The sequence below is a fragment of the Drosophila elegans genome, unplaced genomic scaffold (assembly GCF_018152505.1).
Source record: "Drosophila elegans isolate 14027-0461.03 unplaced genomic scaffold, ASM1815250v1 contig_208, whole genome shotgun sequence".
NCBI lineage: Eukaryota > Metazoa > Arthropoda > Insecta > Diptera > Drosophilidae > Drosophila > Drosophila elegans.
In genome coordinates, this window is record NW_024545578.1 from 6,499,060 (window position 1) to 6,512,034 (window position 12,975).

A 12,975-nucleotide genomic window follows, 5' to 3' on the forward strand; every position below is an offset into this window, starting at 1 on the left:
TTTAATTTTATCTTAAAAATTGTTATACCTATTCAAAAACTATTCCCTTTTAACGAAGTTTTAAAGGAATAATTAATATATCTGCCACAATTTGCTTTGTGAAATTATTATCAGAATATGGGCAGAGCTTTGCCCTAATTTTGAACAGTGTATTCGGCACATCTCTCTTCTCCTGTCACGATCATGATCAGTAAAACTAACAAGAGGTGTTGCCTCTGTCGTTGTTTCCTTTTGCGGGCCATGTATTTGTATCTGGCCGGGCATCAGTTCGTCATCGTGATTTTCTTGGGTGGTACCGGGTACCCCCTCCTCACCCCCGGTCTCCCTTTATTTTCCCTTTGGCTAAGCCCCCTCCCCACCCTCCCCACTCCTTTTCTCTGTGGCATGCCTTTTGTTTGTACTTTGTCGATCGATCGTCTGCGCTTTTGTTTGTTTCTCAGGGGGAATTTCGCTTTAACTTTAGCTTTAACTAGACAACCAGTGGCGTTGTCGCTGATGTTGTTGCTGCGGTTCATGTTGTTTTTGTAGACTGGACTGCACCCGGCGCTCTGTCAATGGGCATTAAAGACATCCCATAACAGCTCACTTCCCTGGAATCGAATCGCTTCAAGCACTCACATAGCATCGACATCGCAGTTGGTTTTTTTGGTATTCGGTTTGGGTTGGGCCCAGTTATGTTGGCCCTTCCGCAGTCCACAAGCTGACAAATCAATTTGATACCAAGGACTTAAAGAGTTAAGACACCGAGTTACAAATGAGTCGGATCAATTTAAAGCTCATAAATCTTGGGCATCAATTGAGAGATCATTAATCTCACTAAGTTGTAAGATGAATTGACCAAGAAGTGGTAAAAAAAAAGTACAATTAAAGATGAATGGGGGCTGTTTTGGCATTTACAAGAAACTACAATAAAGAAAAGAATGAAGTAAATTAAATTCATTGTTAATAATGCTTTGTTGTACTAGCCAAAAATAAATCTATAAATTTCTGAGAGGAAATCACAATTCTTCATATTTCAACACCGATATTTTCAAGGCTCTCTGATCTCATTGTTTAATTGAAGATAGTCTTTTTCATTTGTTTATACCACAAGATTATTTAAAACCTCGTTAATCAAGTAAACAATTTAATTAACTTTGTTAAATCCTCATTAGCTCTATCTGCAAGTATGTATATAGCAAGTAAGTACTGCAGATTAAAGCAAATATCAATGTCATCGCTCGGAAATGAGTTCAATCCTCTGAGCTACAAATTCCGATCGTGCCAACGCCAGAGATAAAGAATAACACAAACGGACGGACGGACGGACAATAAATGCGCCACTACAAATCTCATTTCCCATAAATAAGCACGATTTATGACAGACAGAGGACAGACTGGGATCGAAATAAATATTATTACATATTATTATCATTATCGCAAATGAACAAAAAAACCGATGTGAAAATGATGCAAACAATTGTCAGTCAGACGAAATTATCAGTGTAGAGGAGGAAAGGTGGCAGCGTGTTTGGCACGCAGGGTAAACATAAAAAGCCAACTGCAGTCGGATCATAATAAACCATTAAAGAAAATTAAGATATAACAATTCTGGTCATAAAAAATCCACACGAGAATGTGAAAGGGAGAATGGGAGAGGCAGACAGAAACGAACAAATAATTCACACCATTCTAAAGCAAATTATGGCATAGTTGGGATAGTATTCCATTCTTCCGATAACCGCACGTCACACCAAAGATAACCCGCATAGATACCGCCCTGTAGTTCCCCGACTTCGAAGTACCCAAAAAAAAAAACGAGTACGATATTGAAATTTATGACCCAACTAAATTGACAGGAGTGCTGCCAAGGGTGACTTTATATATATAGAAACTATTGGGTTCCATAAACAGAACACTAAGTATATGGGACTTCGGCAGCTACCGCATAATTGGGCTTGTAAATTAGTAGAATGTTTCGCATATATGAAAATGTTCACTTAGCCTTTGCTCTCAAAATTACTTGGCCCAGATGTTGCCAACTCTGAGAATCGCTTCCAATTCATTAAGCCAGAGTGGAGAAAATCTTAACCGACATGAAGGAATTTCTCTCTTTCTACTTTGAAGCAAATGAAAAAACTTTGCTAAAATAAAAATAAAATTCAAAATAGCTGGAAGGGGCGAAAGATTAAAGGGGTCCTCGGATCAACTGAGCGGAACAATTGCAGTGCGGCAAACAATGTGCAGCATGCCAAAGCATTGAAGAGCGACAGGAGCTGGAGACAGGGAACAGGAGTTGCTACACAGAGAGAAAAACATGTGGAATAAACGAAAAAAATACAATTTTTGGAAGCTTTTATCCTTGCCAATATAACAAACATGCGGAAAGTCGTTTAACCAATGTATTTATATCATTATCTTTCCTAAGTTTAAGACTTGTGAATCTCTAAACCATTCTTTTTGTAAAACCTGATTTTAGTTTTCAGTGAAGATGAGAAAACAAGCCAATAACTCATTATTATTTAATTTGTCTTAGTAATTTCAGCTCAGTGTAGAGAGAGCAATGGAAGACAAATCGAGCGACAACTGCTTTTTGGGTTGGTTCATTGCTTTGGCCGTTGCTCCACTAAACAAAAGTTGAAAGCCAGAAACTTTGGCTAAAACCAAAACTAGTGACAAATCGGGTCGGCAAAAGGGGCGGTAGAGTGGGAGTGGGATGTGGGATGTGGTGGGCGAGGTCAGGTCGTGGGGCCAAATGCAGTTGCTGAAATCAGATAGCAACAATAAGAAGACCGAAAGACCAAAGACCAAACGAACCGAAGTTTGGAGCGATGTGCATTTGAGGCCAAAAGGAGCTGAATACAGGGAGCAGATATATGGATAGTTTATCGACACATATCGAGTTATATGACTGTCAAAATCTACACAGAACCCCAGCAAAACAACAAACTTTGACTTTTGCTTGTGTTGCTCCTGCTTTTTCAACATTAACTCAACTTGTTTGCCGCTTCGCAGTTGGCACTCGCAATTTTCTCTTGGCTGGCAAAAATATGTGCAAAATTTCTGTCATTTGTTCCCCAACTCCCAAAGTATTTCCTTTTTATGGCAAACTTTTACTACAAAGTTTCCAATTTGCCTGTGCGCTCGTGTATGTGGTTAAGTTTAGCTAGAATACTTCGAAAAAAAAGGGGGAACGCGATTTGATTGCTTTTTCATTGTTTTCGAATGGATTTTTGAATGTCGTCGGGCTCAAATGTGAGTGTGGCGAAATCGATTAAAATCATATTTATGAGGTGCCCATGGGAGGAGAGTTTACAAAAGCGCGTCGCGTTTGTTAGTTTTCCGACAAGCAAAGTTTCTTTTACGGTTCTTTGAGAGTTCAAAGATATTACGTAAACTGGGAAAACTCTAGCTTTCTATGAAAAAGTTGATATATGGGTACGTAAATATAATTTAATGATGTAAAATCAATAAGTTAGTATTTAAATGATTCTTCATTTTTATACAAAAGTAGAAAACTTTAAAAACTAAAACTAAATCTAAAACTCTAAAAACTTAAGCTTCGTTACACCATTAGATCCATAAAATCTTTAACCGGTTAGGTAAAATTTCAACATTTCCTTTCCCATTCGGGTTTTAGGCTCGACTCCATTTTCGGCCAGCTGCCAAGTGAAACTTACTTAACACCTCAATGCCCCCTAACTGTCAAACCGGCAAACGAAATATGCACATTTGACCTAAAACACACACAGACGGCCATAAAAACATCAGTTAGCCATTAACAGGAAACCCGAAAATAAACAGAGAAGTTCCGGGCAATTTCGAAATCGTTTGAGAAACGCAGTTAAAGTCTGACAATGACTGGTCAAGGTCAAGTAGAACGGAAACCCGAAATCCGTGCCAAAGGGTTAACTAGTCAAATGACCTTTCTAATATTGTAAAATGAACTTTAGCAAAATAAAACCGAAATATGTACATTTCGCCTTGGCTGCACTTGAGCTCAATTTGAAAAGTGATTGGGTTTGAGTTGTGAGTTCTGAATCTGTTTTCCGATTTTCGGTTTCTGGCACAGCTCAGCCTTCAATTTATTAACCTCAATATCAATTGTGGCGCATAAATCTCGATAAAAGTAAATACGAGTGCTGCATATTTCACACAAAAATTCAAAAAAAAAAAAAAGGCGGAAGCAAAAAGAAACGAAACGAATTCATTTGAAGCCAAGGATGTAAAAAGGATTGCGCTCAGGCAGTGATTTTCAATTTAAAAAATTGCACGCAAAAGCGCCACAAATCAAAGGAATTGACTTTGCCAGCAGAGGCGGAAAAAAAAGGGGGGATCTCTCCCTCTCAATAAATTTCAATCTAAAAACTTAACTAAAGGCACCGGGAGCAGAGCTTCTGTTCTGAGCTGAGTGAAAAAAAAAAAATAACAGAAAGTAAGGATATTTTGGGAAACCGATTCTTTAGATACTCTTTAGAGTAATGTAAGTATTTTACAGGACACAAAAAAAGATGGTTTCCTATATATTTATATAAAAACAAAATACATTGTTTAATTAGGTCAGATATTTTCCATAAAATTGTATTAAAAAGACTGATCACAGATAGATAGAACTTATTTTTAATCTTTATATAAAATGTATAGATTGTGTTATTCCTAAATTCTTTAAAATATTTTAAAGAACAACGTATATAGTGATTTACCAGGAATAGCTTATCAATAATAAATAAAAATACTTTATTAGTTGCGGTCTAAATACCTTTTAATAACTACAATACCCCAAAAAAGGGTATAAAAACGGAACTGCTCTGTAAAGTAGTAAACTGAAAAATGCAAAGCGAGTGAAGCTGCCACGCCCCCTAAACCAATACACGCCACAATAAATCTCAATTGAAAATGCTTTTTACAGCGGCCAGTGAATGAGAGAGGGGTATATTGGCGTAGAGGGGCGGTGAAAGAGAGGGCTTGATTCACTCTTGAAGCTTCGAAAGAAATCAATGGAACGAACGTTTGAGTGGCGCCCCCTGTCGCTCTTTGCTCTCCACGCTTTGAGCCATCGAAGGGAATTTATAATTAATAAATGCCCCCAAGTGAGGCAGTGAGAACAAGTGCTGATTAGTGCAATGACAAAGCAATCAAAACACTTTAGCAAACGTGGCAATTAAAATTCACAAAAGCCCAAAGAGACTCCCCCTCCCCAGTGTGTTTCTGGCGCCCTCTGTTGACCGCAAACGGCAACGAATGTTTGATTGCTGCCAAAGGGAAATCAAAGTGAAATCGGTGGGAGTATATCGCCTAAATAGCATACGTGTGTTTGTGTGTGAATCAATCACACCAAATAAATCATTCAATGTATTTGCCAGTTGCCATTTTGGAGTTGCAGAGGGAGACGGCCATATGCGAAGAGCAAGAGAGACGGATGGATGGGGCGAGAAAGAGAGGGAGCGAGTTCCGGAGAAGTTGCGAATTATTCATGGCACTCTGCGGTTAAAGGGAAGTGGACCATCGTTCCTGGCCTTCAGGATTCAGGATTCCGCACTCCGCTTATCTGTCATCAACCGCACAGTTTAGTGGCAAAGGAAATTACTTTGGATCTCCGACTCCGGCAAAATGGCCGACGGAAGTTGGTCGAGCTGAATGGATTTGGTCATCGTTATCCCGGTGGTGATCTGATGGATGAGCGGATGGATGCATAGGTGCCTGGATGCATACATGGGGTTAATGTGGCGCAGCAAATGACAGTTGTTTGGGAACGTGTGAAAACATATAGGGCAAGGGAAATAAAAGCAGTTTACTGGATTCTTCTCAAGAGAATATATATATATAAATACTCTGAAACCCATTTATATAGCTAAATCACCTTTATAGAATTGTTAGCTTTGATTACAATACAAATTATAATAATTCAAGCAACAAGTGGGTTTTATAACCAAATTATTCTGCAAATGAAGTACCAATTTGTGGAAGAAATAATTTTTACCTTAAGATCCATAAATTATTTTTTGAGAAATATATACAAATATAACCTACCCATTCGTAATTTTGATGACTTCGTTTCCATAGTTTTGTTAATTATTCCCTAGCGACAGATTCTTTACCATTTCCCTACAACTTTTCAAACCCAATCCCTGAAAACTCAATTTAAATGACTATACCCCAATGTAATTAGGTGAAATTTGTTTTGGTTTATTGTTTGGGCAGTCAGTGCTAATAATGAGGCTTGAAATTGCCCAAAATGGAATAATAGAATGGATGGGGAATTGAGCGTTCTAAGACGCTGTGACGAATCAACTGTACATCCAGCATTGCGAAATTCCCATGGAGACAAAGCGGAAAGAAATCTAAAGCGTGTTAAATCTCAGGGTCCCTCAATGGTCCTCGCTCCCGACCATTCAATGCGTTTCAGTCTGGCAGCTGTGAAAATCCAATTTCCAGCACGCCTAAGCGGATGTAGTCCGGCCCGGCATTTTCTCGAAAATGACACAAAAGGAACCAAAGGACACACATGCAGCAAGGCAGGACGAGAGGGACGACCGTTGTGATGGACGCGGCACTGCCATTTAAGTGACATTAGCAGTTGACATGTCTCGTCTGCGACTGCGACTGCGGTTGGTCCCAATAGTCAGGTCAGGAAAATGTACACACAAAAAAAAATCTCTTTTACAAACCAATTTACTATCTGAAAACTTAAAATACATAAGGAAAAATAATAATGATAACAATATTCAATTTATCGTATATTATTTTTAATTTATTCCAAATTTTAAATTCTTGTTGTTTGTATGACCTGAGTTGAAATCTAATTAAACTTTAAATTTTGATATTTTTTTTCATTGCTTTATTTTCTTAAAGTGTCTGGGGCTCTTTTTTATTATATAGATATGCGCTCAATATTTTTTTTTCAAGTGCATAAAAAGGACTCAGGAAGCAATTTCAACTCCTGATGTTCAGCGCTTTGAAAATTACTTTCTGTTTAGACAATATTATGGATCGTTTAATGCCAGCCACTGTTGACAAATTGTTTACCCATTTGCCCCAAATCAATTGAAGGAACCTCGCCTCAAAGCAGAAACTGTCGCCGCCGAGGTTCAATCAACTTTCGACCCACGACCCCTCGTTTTTCGTCTGTCAATCATCAAAGCAAAACAAAAGCAGCAAACTTTTTCTATTTCGAAAATTGGCCAGAAACGTAGAAATAATTCCAAACAGCAAATGTTGTACAGCACGCCATGCCAAGAATGAAAAGTAAACGAGTTACCAAAGGGAAAATGGTTAAACTACCATTTTGGTGGCCCGCAGGTTTTTGATCAACTTTTCCATTTTCATTTATGCATTTTTCACTGCAAATCATGCATAGCCCAACTGTGGCGTCAAATGTGTGGGGAAAACAGCGCGGCCCAACCGCACTGTCAGCCATCAAAACTTGTCAATTTTCCATATAGTTAAGCAATTTTCTGCAGTCATGATATGCACTGCGGTAGCTTGGATGGAGCTTGGATGGAAAGCACCGAAGAACCTTTCAAGTAGCCAGACATCGAGCTGATTTGGCATGTGATTTATGGGAAATTGATTAAATGTTCTTCGCCAGCAAAGGTTCAGTGGGGGAAATAAGAAAAAAATAAGTTTTTGATTGGGATTTGTTTAAAGGGAAATCTATAGGGAAGTAGGATGTGCTTAAAAATGTAGGTTACTCGAATTTATAGCTACTTCTAGGTACATTTTTTATGAGTAATTAAAATTATTAGGATATTAAAAATAAAGAAGTCATAAAAAAGTAACAATTATTCCACTTTTTTACGACCCCAATAGAAAATCCGATTGCGAATCCCTAAATGGCACCCCATAATCTAGACATATAATAATAACTTCTCATCCCACGAGACCATCATCCATGCCATTGTTAACCACGCTACTGATTTATGATATCCAAATTCATATTTTGACAGGGCAAAAGAAGGCAAGTAAATGCCGACAATTGACGCCCTTAATCTTAATCTAAGCGTCAGTTCGAAGAGGGTAACCCGTAACCTCGATCCGTTCAGTCGACTGTGATATAAAACCCCTCGAATCCGTCGATAGGAACCCATAACCCATGGTGACAACGACAATTACGACGACAATCCACTGTGCAACCGTGCAAACATAAAGCGGCAGCAAACTCAAACAAATCGCTGGAAATCGAAAGAAATGCGCCATAAAACACAGGATGTGGGGAATGGGAATGGGAACTGGTACCGAAATCGAAATCGAAACAGAAACAGAAATAAAGAAACGCGTTGACAGTTTTAGGCAAGCTGTCGATCAAAAAAGCAAAGTGAGACAGACCGAGTTCCAATTCCAGACTGCACTGCAGTTTCAGTTCCTCCACAATTCACACCTTGCCCGGAAAATGAAATCGTTCGCGGGGGTAAATATATATATATATATATATATACGAGGGAATATACGGTTACGGGTACGGTTGTAAAATGCGCACAATCAGTGCTTCAAATCTAGAAAAATCAACAAAGGAATCGAACTCAACTGAAGTGACGGTGGGTCGAGAGTTGGGGTTTTTGCTTTTAGGTGAGTGGCAGCCCAGTTTATCAACAGAATGTGGAAGAGGGGGTACTCAAGACCTCATATAACATGTAATAATAAATAGAAAAAAAATGCTATATATATAAAATATGATAGAGGTTGTGATAAGACAGAGAAATGTTTATGACTGTGGTACGGGTTCAATATTTGTCAAGGATAAACTTATGGCTAAGGATATTATCAGTGAAGTTATCTTTTGTTAGGGGTAAGAATTCAATATTAAATGAGTCTATCATGAACGGTTTTATATAAATCTGTTAGAAATTCTGTAAAAATCAAAATGAATTAATTTCGTTATCAGTTATTACTTTCCAAGATACAAAAAAGTCACAAGCGTTTCGTCAAAAATGCAAGTTCGCTTTTATCATTATTTTTTGTCATATAACATTCACGAAAAATGCTAACGCAACGGAAAACAAAAGATTTATTTTTAACAAACAATTTTGTCAGTACTACAGCAATCTATTTCGCATCAATGAAAATATATGTGAAATATATTGTCATCATGTTGAACAAATTGAATAACAAGCCAATAGATAAATACAATTTATTTATAAATGAACAAAAATCCGAGCAATACTCGACGATTGATCAGACTAAGTAAGATTTTTGTGAAAACAGTGGCAGAGTCAATGTGGGCCAATTCTATTTATATTCAATAATTTGCAATTCAAAGAAACCCCTTAGGTGGCAGCAATAAAATCCAGCACAGATATTTATGACAAACAATCAACACCCGCAAACAACAAACACACATGGCTAGTATCGGAAACAAAAAAGGCTTTATGAAGCTATAGATAGACGCGTATCTATCTATCTGTGCAAACTCGCACTGTCAATGAGAAATGCATTGATATGTAATTCAATAGCAAAACTAATAAACTGCTATTGCAATTGCAATGGCAATGGCAATTGCTAGTGCGAATACGAGTGCGAGAGTGCAACTTTTATTGAGCCAACCGACCACCCCAGGTGGGTTGCGATGCCAAACGATTCCTGCGCTGTTTGCCTTCGATACAATCTTAACCAGGTGAGTGCAACCGGCACGGGCATAAATCAAAGCACAACTTCAGACTTATCAAGATATGGCAGAGCCAACACAAAACTTGCAGTTGAAACAACAGTTATCTACACTTCACGAAATATACAACAATTTTGTACATTTTGATAAATATATTAATAAAACTTTTCCATTTTCAAATGCAATTGCTCAATGCCTTTCTTAAATAATAACTAAAACTTTTTTAAATATTAAGTGTTTCAAAGGTGTACAATATTTTTGAGAATATTTAATATATAACTTTTTGAATAACTTTTTTTCAAAGTGCACATAACTGCTGCAGTTTACAGTTCAAACTTTTTAGTGGCATGAGTAATCGAAGTTGGTGACGAGTAGAGAGGACTAAAATGTTAGAAATGAATTTTAAATATTTTATCGATGCGCGTTCGTGACTCACTTGAGTCCCCAGTCTGGCATTCTGGCCTTCTGGCTTTCTGGCTTGCTGTCTCCCGGCGGACGCTCGCATTTTGATCAAATGTGGCCCAAAGTCAAGTCGAGCCAAGTCAGTGGCAACCGCAGAAATCCCCACAGAAATATCTCAGAAGGGTCGCAGTGTCTAACTATATATGTGAGTCACGTAGTCGGGCGGAGCATGTAAATGACTTGGGTGACAAACAGACTATAGACTGATATTTGGGGGCGGCGGTGGAATAGACCTTGTCACATTGTCTCGAAAGCCCAGGAAAAATTAGTGAGAAGGAGTTTGCCGCTTTGGTTTTCGTTTTTTTCCGTTTTTTTTTCGGGTCTTTTAACTTGTTTTGCTCATTCGTGACACGCGCCAAAACACAAATTTCTGTTCGATTTATGCAATTGAGGAAATAAGTTCGACTTCGACAACGGAGGAAGATTGCTTTCGGCTTGTGGCAACTTTGGATTTGGATTGGTGGCGGATTGGATGGTTGGAGTTTGGGAGACTTAAGTGGATATACCAGGAACGGAACACGAAGTCCAATAAACGTTTTGCGGTAAATGCGAAATTAATAATTAAGCAGACACAACTGCAAGGAGTTAGGCGAACAGTTGAGGAATATTTATTGCCTGTGTCAATTGGTTTGTATACGAAGTGTGATTACTTTTTGGGCGATGGATTTTTTCAGGGAAATTTAATGGAGTTCGAGTTGGCAATGCAAAAACCATGCAATTACCAGGTATATCAATTCAACCGTCTTAGTTTAGTTTAGATTTAAAAGCTTAAGTTAAACCTTAATCGAAAACTCATATAGCGAATTAAATTTCATTGCTATAAGCATACGAAATGGTTAATTTAATTGCACACAAATTAAATCTATTTATGAAAGCTTGTTTAATTATAGAGATAAGATACCAATTATTGTACAAATCATTAAGCTGCTCAAGCGTAAGGATATCCAAGAAATTATTTAAGACATTTGATGCGTAATTTAATAAATTTAAAAAAGTATGCAGACAACATGCCTTGTACACTAAATCATATAACCAATTAATTGGCGGCACGATTTAAATTTCAAAGGAATAAAGAAATTTCAAACAAATATTCCAAAGAATAAATCAATCTAATAAACTTGTTCAACAAGCCCTAAGCCCCAACAAGATTACTCTTTTCCAAGCTCGAAAGGAACACTCCCCAGCAGTTGTGTGTTGGATCCCACACACATTGAGGAATTTATGTGCCATGACTGTCTCATAATTCCTATATGCATTTTGTTCAGTATCGTATATTCGAAACCCCTTAGTGTATTCTGTGTTTCTTTTTTTTTTTTATCGGCCGCAAACGTTTACCATATGTGGGCAATGTCACAGATTGCTCATGTTCGTGTTCCAGTGCAGCGGGGTAACTTGAGAACTCAAGTTCGAGAACGACTCTGCTGTCCGGGCATTTATTTCATTAGCACGCTGATCGGGGGACAGGATAAAAGGAGAAGTGAACAAGAACCGAGAAATTCATTAAAGACTAAAATTCGAATAAGAAAAGCCAAAACGATGCCCGGCGAACGATAAACTCGCGACATGCGACTCCAAACTCAAACAGAAAAAACAAAAAAACAAAAAAAAAACATCCTCGACCGCTGGGTGACAGAGCGTTGGTAATTTATTTAACTGCATTTTTGTGGATTCGATTTCCGAGGAGCCAGAATTTGTATACGCACGACAGATTAATGCGCCCGTGTGATGCCAAAAGATACAGAGATACAGATACAATGATGCTGGTTCGAATGTTCGTAGACTGCGGCAGGTAGAGATGTCTCGATAAGATACTTCGTTTTGTGATCCTTTCATTTCTCAGTGTGTGTATGCGTGTGAGTCTGTGTGTGTGGCAGACAGACAAGAAGTTCAAATATAAATATTTATGTGGAAAACAGCAGGCGTTTTGTCAAAATATTTGTGTAAGACCTCGAAGCCATCCATCCACATTCAGAGCTAAACACAGATTTTCTGATTCCGGCTTGCGAGAGCGATTTGTAGCCCGAAATATTGTTTACACACCCGATTTCTGTTTGTCTTTATCGATGCCAGCAGTCAGATTGTATTGTATTAAGTCATTCGGTCGGGAAAGAGTTCCAGCGGTTTTGTGGTTTTATCCTGAAGACCAGGTGAAACGCCCCTGTTTCCTCTGTTTCTTGCTTTCTGTGAAAAATTGCTGGCTTACATGGAGATAGATAGCTGGAGACAAAACATGGGAAAGGGGTTTTCTAAGGGCGCATAATCCTTTGGCCTGTCACAGCCCAAGAGTTGCGTATCCCTTGGCTTCCTGCATTGCAGCAGATGCCCTGTTGGGCCATAAATCGTTTCAACTGGGTTAATTCGATCTGAAAGGGATTTTATTGTGCCTTCTAATCTAAGCTTAATTACGGGATATGCTGAGATTCAGTTCTTTTTATGTAATTATTTAGATTTTTTACATATGCAATATTAGGTAATACACTTTAGCATGACTAAAATTTAAATAAATGTAAGCCTTAAAAGTTTTTTTAATTGAGTGGCAAGTTAGGCAAGCAAATTTATCATAATCAATTAAATAAAATACATAAATTTGTCTTTCACAGAGTGATTTTAGAATAATATATTTTATTTCAATTTACATACAATTTTAAAGCTATTAAATAGTTAATATATGTTTATTTCTCTTCAAAATTAATTTTTAATGCTTTAATTAATTTAAAACTCAGTACAATTTTATATCTTTCTTTCAAAATTAACTTAAAATCTTTAAAAAATTATTTGACTATATAAAAAAATTAAACCAGTTAAGTAGATAATTTGCAAGTCGATTTGGCCACTCTAAATCATTTCTTCCCTCCAGAAGCCTCCATTTTTTTTGGCTGTCCTCAATTTGAGCTCCGGTAGTTAGCTTCTGCCATGCGGTCGACTTGCCGCAT

The 12,975-nt window shown here is 37.7% G+C and overlaps 1 protein-coding gene across 1 annotated transcript in view; it reads right to left on the minus strand.

The window, feature by feature from the left end:
- The window catches only part of LOC108145814 (frizzled-2), a 98,383-nt gene that overhangs the window by 32,125 nt on the left and 53,283 nt on the right, over positions 1–12,975 (minus strand). The window lies entirely within an intron of this gene.